The sequence below is a fragment of the Pipra filicauda genome, unplaced genomic scaffold (assembly GCF_003945595.2).
Source record: "Pipra filicauda isolate LSUMZ 115617 unplaced genomic scaffold, ASM394559v2 scaffold63_size3267554_pilon, whole genome shotgun sequence".
Classification (NCBI taxonomy): Eukaryota; Metazoa; Chordata; class Aves; order Passeriformes; family Pipridae; genus Pipra; species Pipra filicauda.
The window spans coordinates 94,234-111,264 of NW_024104798.1; positions in this window are offsets into that span (position 1 = coordinate 94,234).

The following is a 17,031-nucleotide window of genomic DNA, read 5'->3' on the forward strand; positions in this document are numbered from 1 at the left end:
GACGAGACCATCTATTTGGGTATAGATGAAATTGAGTTTTAATTTGTTCTCTTTCGCAGGCGCAGTTTTATTTTCCGGGTGTAAATATGGTGCTTACACGAAGCAATGAGCCTTCAGGGATGCTGGTGATATGCACCACTACTTTTCATGGCTTGGTGACATCGGGCCATGGCAGACACTGCAGCCCTCCCCCGGCGTGTCTCTGGCCAGCCAGCTCTGTCTGCAGCCTCCTGAACACCACGTGCCTCGTACCCATTGCTGGATCAGTTGGAAGGGACAGATTTCCCTGGGTGGCCGTGGCAGCCCTAAGTCCCCTCAGCACCGTCCGCTGCCCAAGCTCTGGAATTACAAGTGCTGCAGGCAGTGGCTGTCTCTCTCTTTACACACAGCCTGAGATTTGCACCAAGTTCTGGCACAGAGGACTTCTCTGTGCTGCCTTCACAGCCCTGTGCTGGTGGTGAAGTTGTCCATGCAAGGCCTGGGCTGCTGTGACAGCCTGGACAGTCACCAATGTGCCACATCCACACCCACTGTAGTCCCAATCCTGCTGGCAGCACCAGTGGGCTTTGGGCCGGAGCAAACTGTCTTTGCCATAGCAATAAGGCAGAGTTGAATCATGGAATCATGGAATTATTTAGGTTGGAAAAGCCTTCTAAGATGATTGAGTCCAACCATGATCCCAGCACCACCGTGTTGACCGCTAAACCATGTCCCCAAGACCCACATCTGTATGCCTTTTGAACACTTCCAGGGATCGTGACTCCACCACTTCCCTGGGCAGCCTGTGCCAGTGCCTGACCACCCTTTAAGTGAAGAAATTTTCCCTATTATCCAACCTAACCCCCCCCATTACAGTCATTTGGCCTGTGTGGTTTTCTGCATTCCACAGAGAGCCTGGAGCTGTCAGAGGTCTTGGGGTGAAAATGCGTGTGGTGGAGCCAGATGTTTCCATGGGGTTTGTATCCAGTGGTGTAGTGGAGCAGCAGCAGGTACTGGGGGAGCTGATGGGCATGGGATACATGGGACCTGATGGGCAGCCGGGCTGAAGGCAAAAAGGGACAGTGACACCCATGAAGCTGCAGAAGAAGGGGCATTGCCCCGCTGGCACCTGGCCCCCAGCTGCCCCTCAGACTCCAGCCCTGGGATCCAGCCTATAAACCAACCGATCCAAACACTCTTTTTCCCGGTGCCCCGCTGGGCGTGTTTTGAAGCCTCGGTCTCCATCGCTCTGTAGAACAGGACATTTACGGCTGCACTGGAAACTGAGCCCTCCCTGCTTTCCCACACCGCGGGGAGAGCTCCCGGGCGATGCAGACAGAGCCGGCCACGCTGCCTCGCCCCGGCTGCGGCAGCTAAATGGTGTGACGGCTGGAAGGGGCCAGGCAGGGGTGAGGCGTAATGGCAGCGCGAGGACAGGATGATTTATCCCAAGTCACTGCCGGGCAGGGGGATATCTTTATCTCCGCCGAGCCCCACAGCTGGCTGATAGAGCACAGCCCGCTCTCCCTTGATAAGCATGTGGGCAGCATGTATAATTCTTGCAGAGCCTTCCTGCTAACCTAAACAGAGATTCTGCAAACTTTATGTGCTCGGAAGATAAAAGGCAATGAGACTCCATACATTTCCTGGCTGAGCCCCTTTACCAACCTTTCAATTGCTTCCAAAATGCCCTCTCGTAACCTCTCCATTAGAAATAGATTGGCGGTCTTAATTCTCCTCTTATCACAGACAGCGCCCAGGGGAAAGAGTCATGTCCTTCCCCTCCTGCTCTCCGGGAGAGATTTGCTTCCCGATGAGGCTGTAACCCGGAGCAGGTCCTGTGCTGCAGGCTGTGCTGTGCAGATGGGGAGGCGGCAGGGATTTGTGGCAGTTCATATATCTGCACTGATGGAGAAGAATTAAAGGAACGAGAGTGCACTGAAAGCAGACGATTGTGTTCCTGAGGTTGGGCTATTACATTTTATTTATCATTTGAAAGTACTGTGTCTGCTGCCCTTTGAAACCTGCTGAAATCTAGCCCTGCTGGTGCTGTCCTGGATTCTCAGAAAAGAACAATTTCTGTTCTTCATTAAACAAAGATGCCACCAGCTCCATCAGCTTTATGTTTCGTGATTCCAAGTGGCTCAAAGCTATTTTATGCTTCCTGATTTTTTTAAACCATGGCTGGTGCCCACCTTTTGTTGCTCCTGGCTCCCTGGTCAAACCAGGGAACAGAATCACATTGCTTTAGCCTGCTCTGGTGCCAGCTCAGAAATCCAGGGTCAGTTCCCAGTTCTGAAGAGAGATCCTGTTTCTAGCACTAAATTCTGTAATTCCTGTTCTGTTTCTGTAGGCAAATAAGCCAAGGTGAGGTAAATAAGCTAGTACCTATTCTTCATGTCCTGTTGTCTTTCTGGATCAGATCCCATCCCCGGGGAGCTCCCTGTCTGCTCTCCACGGTGCTCCAAGGTGCTCCAAGTACCCCACTCCACACTGGGGCCACCTGGCCGTACCTATTGCTGGTGTAGGCTGGGACGTGTTTCCTACAAATCCAATTATATAAATCTGTCAAGGCTGTAGTGAGGCTGATGGGAGGTGTGCTCCCTGTTTTCCAGGACTTTCAGGATGAGCTGTTGGGCAGCAGTGGGATGTGTACTGCCCTGCCAGGGGAGAACGTGGGGAACCCAGGGGACCTTTCCAGCCTGCTCTCTGCCATCTGACAGGCTGGGGCAGCCCCTTGCACAGGCACAAAATGAGACTCCTGAAGTTTCAGGTGGATTTATCAGGCTGTGCTGCTCAAATGGCCTGAGAGTACCTGCCCAAGGCCAATCTGACCCTTACTGATTTCTGCTTTGCTTCAGAGACTGGCAAATCAGAGCTGCTCCTCCCAAGGCATTGCGATGCAGCGAGCCAAGTGCCAGAGTATCACCAAATGACTATTGATTTTCTAGCAGGGCGTCTGAGCTGTAGGCAAGAGAACTGCTCTTTAGCCTGGCTGCATGTTGTGAAGAAGAGAAAATCAGCAAAGTGTCATTTGCAGACTCCAGTGTGCCTTGCTGACCCCTCACACGCCGAGGACCAAAGGGAGCTTCACTCCCACAGGCAGCAGCAGGTGTCCACAGTGTTTCTGCATAATGTGGATTGACACTCTGGGGCCCGTGCAAGCAAAGGAGTCACACAGGTCTTGCTTTTTGGGGGGTCTGTGCCCACAGGTCACAGTGTGAAGGTGGCTGGGGAGCTCCCAGGGTGCCTGGGGCAGGTGTCTTGTAGCAAGGGGCTCGTGCCATAGAATCATGGAATGGTTTGAGTCGTAAGGGACCTTAAATATCTGTACCCCCTCCCATGGGCAGAGACACCTTCCACTAGACCAGGTGGGAACAAATCCCCATCCAGCCTGGCCTTGAACACTTCTGGGGATGCCCAAGGCCTTGCCCATGCCCACGGGGTTCTGGTGGCTGTTGCTGCTCAGAGGTTTGTGCACTTTTGGAGGTGCAGGCGGGAGTTGTGTAACTGCTGTGAGCAGTGGCAGCGCCTGTTGCTATAACTACAGCACTCGGGATCCAGCCGGAGCTGCCACACACGCCTTGCCAGCAGCTCTCCCAGCATGGAGGGCACAGAAGGCCTTGTTTGATTCAATATTTATGATATGGTGGAATTGCATCCTCAAACCGGATTCTGCTGGGTTTGTGACTGAGTTTTGGAGACCTCAGGAGGAGGTTGGATCTCCAGTGTTCAGGCTGCAGCGTGGAGAGGGTGTCCCATGGCCACCACACCAGTGTGCCAACATGCTGACACCCCTGAGCCCCAGCACGGTACCTCCCAAGCCACGGGGCTGCCCTCCAGCAACAGGTAGGTTCATTCACCAAAAGGGATGTATGCCTGGGTCAGGGTACTGCAGCAATCCTCCTGAGGCACCCTGAGAACCATTTGTGTGGCAGAAAATGCTGCCTCAGTTTCCCTCCATCTCTCTAATAAGTGACACTTATCCATGGTACAAACACAGCTCCTCTCCCTGTCTGTTAGGAAGACATGGACAGGGCTGACCTGACCTCTGTGGACAGTCCTGTCCCTGTTACTGCATCCCCACAGCCTCTGAATCCAGCCTGAACAGCCTGGAGAGCCCTGCCAGTCCCTGCCACGGCTGCTCCTGCTTGTGGACCTCTGCAGCAGGTCAGAGCCTCATCGCCCTCGGGCAGAAGAAAAGCCATGCTCCCAGCACTGTTGGATCACAGTGCTCTGGCACAGGCCCCAGCTGGCATCTTTTGCATAGTCTGCTCCAATCCCTCAGTCCCAGGTATCACCCAAGGGACGTTTTCCAGCAGAAAGAGCCTTGTGGCAGGAGGAAGAAGTCAGTTCTGCTTGGCGAGTGCTCCATCAGGAGCGATGGCCAAAAGCCACTGTTTCTTCACACTCATTCTTGAAGCTGCAGCATTGGGGGTGAGAGGAGGGAGGCAGCTGGCAAAGTCCTCCCCCAGGCCTGCTGCAGCCCAAAGTTTATCTGTTGCTCTGCTCCCCTCTGCCCCCGGAGCAGTTGGCTACAAGGGAGGTCAGAGAGCATAAAAACCCTCTGCAGAACGTGGCCAGGCTGGGTCAGGGTAGTTTGGAACACGGTTTACCTGTTTCCCAGCAGCTCCTCCCGTGCTGCAGCAGGACAAGGCGGCCGCTTCGCAGGGCCAGTGCTTGGCAGCTGCACTTGCTCTGGGAGACTGAGGGTTTCCTGGGATAAATAAAGCCTCTGAATGGACCGTCTCTGTAGCTGGAGGAGATGAGTGTGTATCCTCTCACTGCCTTGCAGTGAAGATCTGAGGCGGGTAATGACTCTGCTTGGCTAATTTAGCCCCTGCCCAAGTCTAACTAATTACAAGCCCTTTTAGCTTTGTTCTTGCATAACCCTTTAAGTGTTTCTCTTGGAAGAGGCTTTGCTAGTGCTAAACGCAGCTTCTCAGAGCCTTTTTTCCAGGATAGCATCAAATGCAGGCTGTCAAGAAACCAGGCTGCAACACATGTGGAAGGGCTGCCAGTGGAGTGCCAGAGGCAGGGATGGGGCCGACGGCAGCCAGGAACTTGATTTTCCTCCTGCAAGGAGGGAGAGAGGAGGAGGAAAGCACAGCCACGTTTGACAACATCTTCCAACTGCACCCTGAACTGAGTAATAAAACTGTTCCGAGGGATTAATTTTCGGTGCCTCGGGGCACTGCTTGCAGGAGAGCTGTGGGATGTAAATTACTCTGTCAGGTTGGGCTTTGCAGCTGGGTGCAGGGGGGAGTGCGGGGCTGCTGCCCTGGCCATTGCTCCGGTCCTGCTCCCCCAGCCATGGAGTGATGTTGTGCCTGAGGCAGTTGTATGTCATGGACTCGGCGGGGAAATCACCTGCAACCCACTGAGAGGCTTCTCACCCTATAGCTGTGCTTGTGCAGGGCTGCTCTTGAGTGCAAGGGTGGGTGTCACAGATGTGTCCCCTGCATTCAGCACTGATGAGCTGTTTGGAGGTCATTTAGATTAATTTTATAGTTTCAGTGCCCTGAGACGGGGCAGGAAGGGGTCTCCCTGGGGGAAACTCCCTGTGGGGAGCAGATCCTGGCTGTGACTTCCCAACCCCAGCAGCCCCAGCAGCAGAGGTTGGTGCTGCCTCTCTCCCCAGCACCCAGACATAGGTTGGGGCAGCTCGTGCCCAGGTCTGTCACGATTTGGAAGGCTGAGGAGACAAAAGCTAGGCAGGGAAGGGAGCTGGCAGTGCCCTCCTGCTGGGCACCTCCAGGCTGTGAGCCACTGCACAGCCTGGGAAGCAAACTGGAAGTGATGCTGTTAAAATAAAGACAATCTGTGTGGTGTGGGCAAAGGTGGTTCACGGCAATAAGCAGCTACCAGAGTTATGAAATGTGTCTTGACAACATCTTGGTGTAATAATCTGCAAGGGGAGGATGCAGGGGAAAACACGTGGCAGAGTTATCCAGGGATCAGCAACCCCCTCAAAATTTATTAACAGCAAATATTCAGTCTTGATGTTTTAATTATCTGCTAGACACAATGCCCTGGACAACTAACGACTCCTTTTCTCTCCTGGGCTCTAAAACAGGAATGATGTCTTCCCTCCCAGTTTAAGAAGGGATGTCTTAAGTCCACTGCCAGGACTGCTGGGGCATTGAAAAACGCTGGAGTCCAGGTTTGGCAGGTGGGGAAGGACCTGGGTGTGTTCTCAGCATCACAATGTAACTTCTCCCACAGCCCCGTGGAAGAGCTGGCACCCACCACGCTCACAGGAATGGGGAGGTGTGTGTGACATGGCCATGACACAGAGATGTGTTTATGAATATAAAAGAGTTATTTAGCAAACCGCCAGAACTGGAGGCTAAATGATGTTAAATGGAGCAGCTGTTGGCTTCTATTTTCCTCCAGCAGCTTATCAGAGATCATCTCTTCAATCAAAGGCACTTAAAAAATCTTTGACAATCAATTCATATTCTACTCTGTGCCGGGGAGAGAAGAAATACTAATAAAAGACCTCCCGTGATTGCCTCTGTAATTTCCTTTGTACAAGATAAGTTTAGGTCCCAGTTCATAAAATACAACACGTAGGACATTAAGTTGTTGTTTTATTCAGAAAAATGCTGCCAGCCCCTAAAGAATTCAATTTTGTGATTCATAAAACCTTTATTCCACGTCTCTATGTCATGCTCTTTGAATACATAATCCCAGACAGACTTGACTGGTAAAAAGATAATCCTATTTTTAGCTTGGAAAAACATCTATACAACAGCAAGGAAAACTTTCCTAGCAGAGCAAGGAAAAATATAAGATCCCAAAACATTAGGTAACAACAAAGCTCTCATTAAAACAAATGGCTTTACAGAAGCTACCTGGAGCCAGGGAAAAGCCTGTTCATAAATACATGAATGGCACTTTGTTGTGTTGTTATCCCTTATTATTCATGTCCTTGAAATATCTCCTGCAGGAAACAAGGTGCCTGTTGGAATCCCATGGAGATGAGTGAGACTGGTGCTGCCAGTGCACAGGCAGTGTCCAAGTGGGCAACAGGAGGAGAGGTGCTGGTTTTCTGCTCCCCTGGGGGAGCCAGGAAACGCTTCTGCACAAGGAAGTGCAGAGGGGATGTCCTGAGGGGTTTCAAGGTTAAGATGTGACTGCGCTGCTGTGGCTCGTTTTATCCTTTGCACCCCAGTGAAACAGGTTTGGGGAGCTTCTGCCGCTCGGATCTGAGCTTTTCTCTTGAAGAATGAACTGGGCTCTGTAGTTTTATTGCCTTTTCCTCGTGGTTAAGGTCTGGACAAGAGGCTGGTTTGTAGCTGGCTGCTCAGGATGCTTTTGAAAGCGGCTCCCCTCCACTGGAGAAACAAAGCCAGTAGGAAAATGCAAATTCACCAGAGAGCAAGAATCAAGTGGAGATAATCTCTCTGTCCAGGTGTTCGTGCTTAGGATACAGTCATTTGTCTGTGCCAGCTTGGATTTTGCTCTTTCTCCTAATTGTAAATAATGGGAAAGCAGATGTTTAGGGCCATATTCAGCAATGCACTGAGGTATTTAATGGCCGCTGTAGGGTTTGCAAACCCCAAACACACATCTTCAACTCCCTTCCTTCAAATCTCAAATCCCAAAATGTTGTGGTTTTTTTTTTTCACGTGATGCTCTTTTATCAATTAGAGATCAAACAGGGGAGCAGATGGCAAAACTGCACCTGCAAGGCTGCCCCCAGATCCAGCTCCCAAACCTCCTCATGGCAGATTTGGGGTTTTACATTGTGATTTGAATTTTTGAACTGGGCAGCACTGGGCAGACAGCTACAAAGGTGCCCAGCACTCCCACCCTGCCCGGGACCACCCCATAAATCCCCAGGATCCCTGTGCACCCACTCCTGCCTCGCTTTCCGCCAGCCCTGCTGGGAACGGAGCTGTTTGTGTCTCCTGATTGATGGCAGGCATAAAACCCTCCTGCTGAGACGAGCGTGGTTTATTGCTCTGTAATTCATCCCCCCGGGGGAGGCGGCTGCCCTGCCCCGGCCGTGATACCCGGCTCTGGTGATGTGCAGCTCCAAGGCCACCGCGTGCCCCAGCCGTGCCCCACGGTGGGATGGGGCTGGCAGAGGGGGGAGAAACCCCTGGGAATGCAGAAGGGGTTTGTTTCAGGCTGCTCAGACTGGAGCTCCCACATGCACAGTGCCAAGGATGCATATGTGTATATATATACACGTGCTTCTGAAGACCCTCTCCTCAGGTAGGGGGTTCCAAAATCTCCCAGTTAGCTGAAAATCAGCCTCTGGGCCGTGCAAGGAGCAGCAGCCTGTGGGCATCCGCAGCTGTCTCAGGGCAACAGGTAGCAGAGCCAGCCGTGGCTCAGCGAGCATCACATCACACCTGACCTTTATCTGCCCGAGGAAGGAGAGCGATAACTCACCGGCAGCATCGCCACCACCGGCTTAATTGGTCTCATCTCACGAGCGAAGATAAAGGTCGCTTCATAGCCCAGTTCAACCAATATGTTCTCCATATGGACAAGAAATGTTGCTTTTGTCTTAGCCATGTGCTGAAGCAGGGCTTCTTTTTTTTTTTTTTTTCTTTTTAACACGGGGTTTTAAACTTCGGTGTAGCTGAGCACCAGTCATTAAGAGTAGCTCCAGCTATGAGAAGAACTTATGGCATTTATAGGCAGTTAAAAGAAATCGCTGCTTCCCATTTAATGCTCCAGTTCAGCAAATCACTTAAGTGCACGGTTAAATTGCAGCGTGTGATGAATCCTCCCCACATTCAGCATGTGTGCACCTCCCCGTGCTCTCCGAGGGACTTAAGACTGCTCTTAAGGAGGGAAAAGCAATATTTATGGGCTTTACTCAGGGCTGGGCTGAATCGAGGCCATTTTATTACCAGAAAATATAGCGATATTACATCAAAGCCCATGTTATTTATAAAGAGCCACAGTCCTTTTCTGATGACAAGACAATTGTGGGAAATGATCAAAGAAGGTTTGAAAGCTGCTGAGAAGGCATTGCTTGTGGCATATGGGGAGAGGACTCCTCACCCACTCCAGCTTATCTGCTCACTGCTGCTCCCAAGCCAATATTGACATGGGCTCCCAAACGCCAGGCTTAAGGGCACAGCTTGTTTAAGTAGTGGTATTTAACATAAACACGGTAATCATTATATCAACACTCATGGCTGGGAGATCTTGCATATCTGAGGAGAGTTTCAGCCCCCTGGAGCTGCTGTAGGGAAGGTCATTGGTCCTGGTCGGGTGATGCTTTGTCACAGGTGAAGGGGCTGAAAGCAAGGAGGGCTGGGGAACAGAGGTGCCCAACAGGTCTCCATCCTCCATCACACTTCTCCAGCAAGCCCTGGAAGAGCAGCTTCTGAGGCATCTGACTCCCTCAATCCTTTGCAGTAGGGTTGACAAAAAAAAGGAGCATTTCCCTTTTTTTGATTTTTTTTCCTTTTTTTGATTTTTCCCTTTTTTTTTTAAATTTTTTTTTTCCTTTTCTTGGAGTGCTGGCTTTCCTCAGAATGTAAATGTCTGAATAATCTCAGCTGATCTTTCTTCACTCTCCTCCTGGGACCGAGGTGTGGAGGATCAAATTCCTCTCCCTCCTTCCCGGAGGCAGTTTATCTAAAGGAATTGCATTGTTATCCAAAGAAATCCTGTTGTTCTCTAAAGAAATGATGTCCACAGGAACTCGGCACTAACGACCAGAGTTGGTGCCAGTCCTGGCCGGCCCGGGGAGGTGGGGGCATGGCAGGCAGCCTGCAGGGGCAGCCCCAGTGCCAGCCCGGGATTCAGGGGTTCGAGGTGACATCTGATTGCTTCCTTTGCAGATGGCAGTAAGGCTGTGACCCAAAGGCTCGGGAACATCTCCGGTTCCTGAATTTGCTTCCCTTCAAATGCTCAATGCCAGGAAAAAAAAAAAAGAAGTAGCAAGATCCCAAGATGTCTTTGTTTCACAGCGCTGGTGTCACGGCTGCCTGGGGGCTCAGAACCATTCCTGTGGGAGATAGTGAGGGCAGCCCTGCCCCAAAACGGAGGGGTGGTGGGGCAGACCTTCTCTGGGCTGCCTGTGTCCAGGACCATTCCTCCTTCCAACATCTGTTAAGGCTTTGAGACCTTGAAATTCATTATTAAAAACTCTCTTTGACTCCAGCAGGAGCAGGATTTCATCTTTAGTTCAAGTTTTGAGCAGAGAAGGGATTTCAGCTTGGGGAAGCTGGGCTGGATTAATCTTTTGTGTATGGGCTTCAAACATCTTTCACATTCACTTTAGCTTTACCTGTGTTGAACCAGGAAATAAATAATGGATATGGGAAGTAGGGTAATGCATTGTGGCACCAAAACCCTGGAGATGGCTGAATAATAAATAAAAGCCTCTCTCCTTTTATCGGTGGCTTATGTCCTTGCTGGCTGAGTATCAAGCTGGGCAGCCAGAAGATCAGTGTAAGGGTGAAGGGAGATGAGAGGAAAAGGCAGCAGGAGCACAGCAGCTCTGAGGGAAAGCCCCTGGGACAAACTAAGAGCAGCAGCAGGCTGCCAGCAGCACTGGTGAGGGTGGGGTTTGTCCTACAAAGCAGTGACCCCCTCACAGGGGGCTGTGACCTCTTTACAGGCCAGTGCTGAGACAGGGGCTGGTTTGCTCATTGCCTGGCTGGGGGGGTCCCACTGAGCCCTGCCAGGTAAATGCCAGCACCTCCAAAATTTAGAGGGGAATTCAGTTCAGAGTGACTAGTTCAGACAAAAGTGTTTACTCCCGACCTCCATCGAGCACGGAGTCATGAATTGCAGGAAATGCTGGGAGGGGCTGTGGGGAAGGGGAGGGCAGAGGGGGGAGTCTGAGCCTGTGCTGAACCCCAGAAGGAGAATGTGTGTGTAAAGACTCCTGGACCAAGACCCATTTCCAGGAAAGCAGGACCCAGCCTGTGGTTCTGGACTGCAGCTGTGGGAGCTGTGTGTGTATCCCAGCAGCCACTCAGCTGCTTCACACAGAAGATGCTTTGGAGCTGAAATGAGGCGTTTGCAGCTACATGCATGAATTGCTTCTCTCTCCACACACCTGTCTCCAAAGCCTGTAACTGCATTGCTTATATTTGTGGCAAAGAAATGTGTTTTCTACTTAATGTTTGTCTCCTTCAAGGAGTGATCCCAGGAGGGATGGCAGGTTTCTGGGTCCGCTTGCCCCTGTGTGGGTTTGGCCTCGGACATCTGAGAGATGGAGCAAATGGGGACTCACCCCACAGCTCTGCTTGGGGAAGGAGACACAGGGGAATGCCAAACCACTTCCCTATGGAGAGAAACACGTGGAGGAGCTTGTCTCCCTGAGACCTGCTGAATCCCAGATCGTTTCTGCAAGTCTCTGTAGCCGCTGGAGTTAATCGATGCCATTTGTTTGCCTTTGGGGCAGAGGGTATCGATCCCCTTTGTCTCCCTCCCCCCTTGCGTGATGCCAGGTGTCTGAAACGTGTCCAAGTTGTGCTGGTGCCAGGCCAAGTGGCAGCTGAATTATCACCTGGGTCACCCGGTTGCTGTTGGAAATGCACAATAAGCTCCCAGCTATGAAAGAGAAAAGAAGAAAAGCCCAACAAAACCCCCAGCAGCTGTGAGCCCTCTGTGCAGGCCGGGCGGTGAAAAGCGTGGCCGGAACAATGCCCTGACCCCCGTGCTGGGACTGCTCCAGGGCGTGTCCCCACTCCTTTGGGGCAGGGACTCCTCTACAAGGGCTGTTTGCAGGGGCCAGCTCCATGTGGAGCTGCACCCCTGGGAGGTGGCCATGGTTCCCATCTGCCCCTCTGGGATGGAATTCCCTGCTCAGTGGGCAAGGGTGGCTGTGGCACTGCTCTCTTCCTCCTCCTCCTCCCTGCAGCTCTGCTCTCGCTGTTAAACAGCCTCACACAGTTCCCCTCCAGACTGGCTCTGCAACAGGTACCAGCTCCAGTGAGGATAACTCGAGGGGCCATGTGTTGGCTCAAGAGCTGAGCCTTTGCATTCCTGGTGTAGTGGAAGGTGTCCCTGCCCCTGGTGGGGGGGTTGAAACCGGATGATTTTGTGGTCCCTTGTAACCCAAACCTGTGAGTTCTATGATTCTGCTGGCTCCCAGCATGACAGCTTCCCTGGCAAGGTTTGTGCAGGACTGGTTTTGCTGGTAGCAGCAGAAGGGGTCCATGGCCCACCTTGTACACATGTATTGCTACTAGTGGAATTCCACCCTGTCCAGCCAGAGAGGGGAGCAGGATGAGGCCACTGGTGCTGGCTCTGTGTGAGTGCCTCTCTGTGATGTGTGTGGCCACCCATGTATGCATGTATATATATATATATATGTGTGTGTGTGTATATATATATATATATGTATATCTGCTCTATACTGTGCATGTGCTGAGGACATGGAGCAGCAGCAGCTTCCCCTCTCGGGCTGTTGGATCCAGCATGGTGTATTTTCCTCTAACAACTCAGGATTGTGCCAAATGCTTAAAACCATATAGTGTGCAATAGAAATAACAGTAGTGATCTAAGAACTGGCATTCTAAAATAATAATTATTGTTGCTTCATTTCCTTTGTGCTGTTGTCATTGAGGCTGTGTGAGGGCTTTTTGGGGCAATTGGGAGAAGCAGAAGAGGACTCTGTATGTGATAATGACAGTCACACAACTGCTGGAGATGGAGGTTTGGTACAAGTTGATTATCATTAATTCCCAATCAGCTAATGAGAGACAGTGTTGCTAGTGCCCTTTCATTGGTAGCAGAGCTGGTAAGAGCCAGGCCTGGTGGTTCCTCTGATGCCAGGCAAGCTTGAGTGACTAGAAGGGCTCAGCACACATAACTACAGCTGGAGTCTCCCGCCTGTTTGAGCACAGGGATGATCTGGTAGCATCCCAAAGCACCCAGTCTTTGGATGCTGTGCACCTCTCAAACTCACTAGGGCACCCACAAAGTGCTTGGAAATCCATCCCTTGAACAGACGGAATCCAATGGGAGTGTTCCAGGAGCACAAATGAGCACTGAAGTAGCAAAGCGTGTTATTCCAGCAGAGCCGAAACTGTCAGGAGTGCCCCTGCTAAGGCTGCAGAGGCAGGTTTAATGCTTCTTTTGATACACAGCAGAAGCATTAATAGGAAGCAAGGAGCATTTATCAGACACCTGAAGCACTGGCCTCTGTGTGGCTGATGGGAGCCAGCTGCAAATGTTTATATGTGTGCCCTTGCCGGGGGAGCAGAGAAGAGATTCTTCTGCTGTAAGGAAGTGCTGTGTAAGCTGCAAGTGCATTTGGCTGGGGCTGCTGGGCTCTGGCCTGTGTCACTCGGGCTGGGCAGTATGATGGGGCATTGCAGTGAGTCAGTGCTGGGCTGTGAATAAATGGCCAAAAGAAGCTCAGTGTAGGCCAGTTATGGAGCCCCATCGGGCAGAGAGCAGCTCTCCTCAGGCATTACACCAGGCTGACTCCATCACTTGGGGCAGCAAAGGGAAATCCCAAAGCAAGGATGAATTTTCTCTGCAGCATCTGGACTGCTTGGGTACATTGCTGTATCCAGCACTCACATGCCTTGCTCGCTCCTTTTTGTTGTCCTGTGGGAAATAGCAGCACAAGCCTTCCTCCCGTGTCATGTGTCACCAGGGAGCTCACAATTTCCTTGTGCAGCTGGGAGCATCTCTTAGCAGTGCCAGCCATCTCACCCCCGCAGCGTGGCCCCTGGGTACCCGTGTTGTGGGAGACGGGAGCTGCAGGGCCCTTGGGAACAGCCTCTCACAGATGTCATGATACCAGCCTGATCTGCACTGCCAGCTGTCATGTCCCCAGGCACCTTCCCTGTAAGAGGACGTGGGGGGACAAGTGCCACAGGAGCAGCAGCACCCACGAGCGCTGGGGATGGTCACCACGTTTGTCTTCTTGCTGCTCAGCCAAGCATCGAGTTCCACAGCTGCTCACTGGATGCGGTTTAAAATCCTGTGCACACATTATTGCCATGCTCCAAAAGGTATTTTGACAGGGCTCTGTGATAGACTAATTAGAAACAGTCACTTAAAATCCACATCTGAAATGCGTTGTGGAATTGAGGTTCAAGGAGTGCAGGTTTGCTACAGACACTGGATTCCTAAAGAACAATTTCCCACACCTAAATAATGATGTTTTCCATCATGTTACATCCATTAGCTATAACTTGGCAGTTGCATCCATCATAATATGGTATTTCAGGGAAATAAATGAGTGTATTTTTCTCTGTGAGAACCAAGGCAAAAATATCTTGCTGTTGAAATATCGAGCAGGTTTATACAGTTAGACCAAGTCCAGATTCTTGCTCTTATATGTTGATTCAGCATGGAGCATAGACCAGTCTGCTTTCTCCTAACCCTGTAACTTCAGAATTAGCATTTTCATAGCTACTACTTATTAAGCTTGCTTTTAAACTATGCAATTAGCTTTCCAGCAATGTTATTAAACAATATCATGACTCTGCCAGAACCGGCCTGCCTGTATTTGTATCTGTTCCCAGATAGCCCAGGCACTTTTTAGTCTCCTTGCCTTGGGAGGGTGTTGGCTTTCCCTTTGCTTTTAAAAAGCATTTCAATTGCATTTCCCAAGTTGTTTCCCACCATGTGCCAGCAAGTCCCTGATTTTCTATTTCCCAAACAGGGACTCGGGTAGTGCATTCCAGAAAGAAGAGTGACACAGCTCCACACACATATGCTTTCCCTGGTTTCCCCGTGCTGTTGATGGGAAGAGCATTGACATTCCCGTCGTACTCCGTCAGCGTCACTTCTGCTTTGCGTCGGAGCGGGATGTGCTGCTCCGGTGGGATGAGCCAAGGAGGAGGAGCGGAGGAGCGTTTTGCTGTGCCCCAAGCAGCACCCCTCACGTGTGCTGCCCGGGTGTCCCTGGGTGCCTGTCCTCTCTCATTTTTCCGTCTGTAAACCAGGAATGAGTGCAGATCGTCGTCCATCGTGTGAAGGATTTACAGGCAGCTCGCAGTGCTGGCAGCACACAGAGCGCCAGGTAAAACCTGCCCCTTGCCAGTCTGAGGGTCTTACCCAGCACCTCCCAGGTTGGTGGGATATGAAGTGGATTTACCACCCCCTGGAAGGAGAGGGCCCATCTGGGCTTGATTTAAAACTGGCCCAGGCTGCAGTTTAACTGCATCCATGAGGCTGCTGATGTGAAACTGATCCTCGCCTGGGAGGATCCCAGATGCTCCCCATGTCCCTGTGGGCTCTGCCCGGCCCCTCCGAGCCCCCCGGCCCTTGGAAAGATGGTGCATCATCTGCTGCGGTGCAACAGAGTTGTGGCGTAGGTGGACAATACTGGATGGGAATGATCAGTCAAATATACCACTTCTTCCATGCTCTGGCCACAGCATTTGCCAGCTGGGAATCCTTTTCCTAAATAACAGTGGGGAAAAAACTCATTGAAGATTGTAGTGGGCTGTTACTTTGCCTTGCTCTGTGGTGTAAACGGGGGTGTACTGTGATGGAAAATCCTGTGCTGATTGATAAACATTACACAAACAGCAGAGAGTTTGGAAAATGTGCCAGTTAAAGATTTTCAGTGATATAATCACAGGATATTTAAAAAGCTTGATTCTCAGTGAGCCTAATCAAAGGGAAGTTACTGAACCTCAGCTACAAAGTGAGACCACATGCTGGAACAACACGAGTGCTAATCTCAGGCTTTAATAGACTACAAGAGCAAAAAATGCTCCTGGGACAACGGCAACAGACACTTCACGGGGTGAGTGAGCAGCAGAGAGAAGCAGGCTCTGGAATCAGCACCTTCCTCTTGCACACCGGCTGCTGACACAGGAGATGGGAAACACCAACGGGATCTTCTGCTTCCAGCAGTGCTGCTCCCATTGATTTCCAAAGCAATAAAATTGGCCTTTAGTCAACCACTGTGAAGTTGCACAAAGCATATTTGATGGATTACACCTATCAAAACTTTTAGCGAGAGGAACAGTTACAATTAACAGGCTGCGTACAGGATCTTCTCCACAATTTTTTCCCTGACACCCTCAGTAATTACCTGCACTAAACGTGCTGCTGCAGCACAGGGGCTTGTCAATCAAGAAGCAGCTCAGACCCAGAATATTATAAATTCACTGTCATAAACTTTGCTGCCAGATTGAGGGAGAAGCTCTGACAGAAGGATATGGAGCATCTGCAGGGCTTCACATCCCTCCCTGTGCCCTTGTGGTTGAGGATGAGGAGGGAAATTACCCCGGAGCTGTGCCACACACACACCAGCTGAAAATGCCAGTACTTCCAGCTCTCCAGGAGAGCCATCCCACAATTACCTTATGTGAGCCTGGCAGTTCCCTCCACTGGAGAGATACAAGGTTATTAAGCAAATATGATTAATGAATAAAAGAACCTCTGGCATGCTGGAACGAGGCTCCGAGGCCTGTCGGGCTCCAGGAGGATTCGTCAGCTTGTGCTTTGGGAACTGTGCAGATTTCTGCAGTAATATGATTAACACGCTGTGTAATGGGCTAAATCCATCCCAAGTGTCCCTCCAGTTAAGCCTCTGTGTGGGCACCTGGGATGAATTTGGCCCTTTCACAGTGGATGCACTTGACAGAGCCGTATTGCTGAGCTGGAAAAAAGGAGGGTACTGAGTTACTGCTACAGCTGGGGAGGGAGATGGCAAAAAGAATGGAGAGGAGGGATGGATCTGGAAGGGATCCAGACCAGCCCCTGCCCTCACCACCCTCCCAAAGCACAGGGAGGGCTGTGGGTTGGAGCAGATGTGCCTGCTCTGCCATGCCTGCCATCCCCATGGACCACTGCCACACCGTGGCACCTTCCAGCCAAAGCCATGGGACTTGGCCATGGGCTTGTCTGCCACGTGGCGCTGCCTTTCCCAGCTCCAGAAAATGTGGAGCTGCCAGACCTTGCCAGCTGGAGGAAAGGGAAGGATGGGGAGCGCTGCCTTCCTTATCTGCGGGGCCAGATTGTGAGCAGCTGTGGGCAGATAAAGAGCGATGGAGATCGGCTGGAGGGAGGCGTTTGCTTCCCCTGCAAAGCAAGCTCTCTCTCCCTTTTCCCAGTATACTCTGGCAGCAGCTAGGCTGCCTTCTGGGC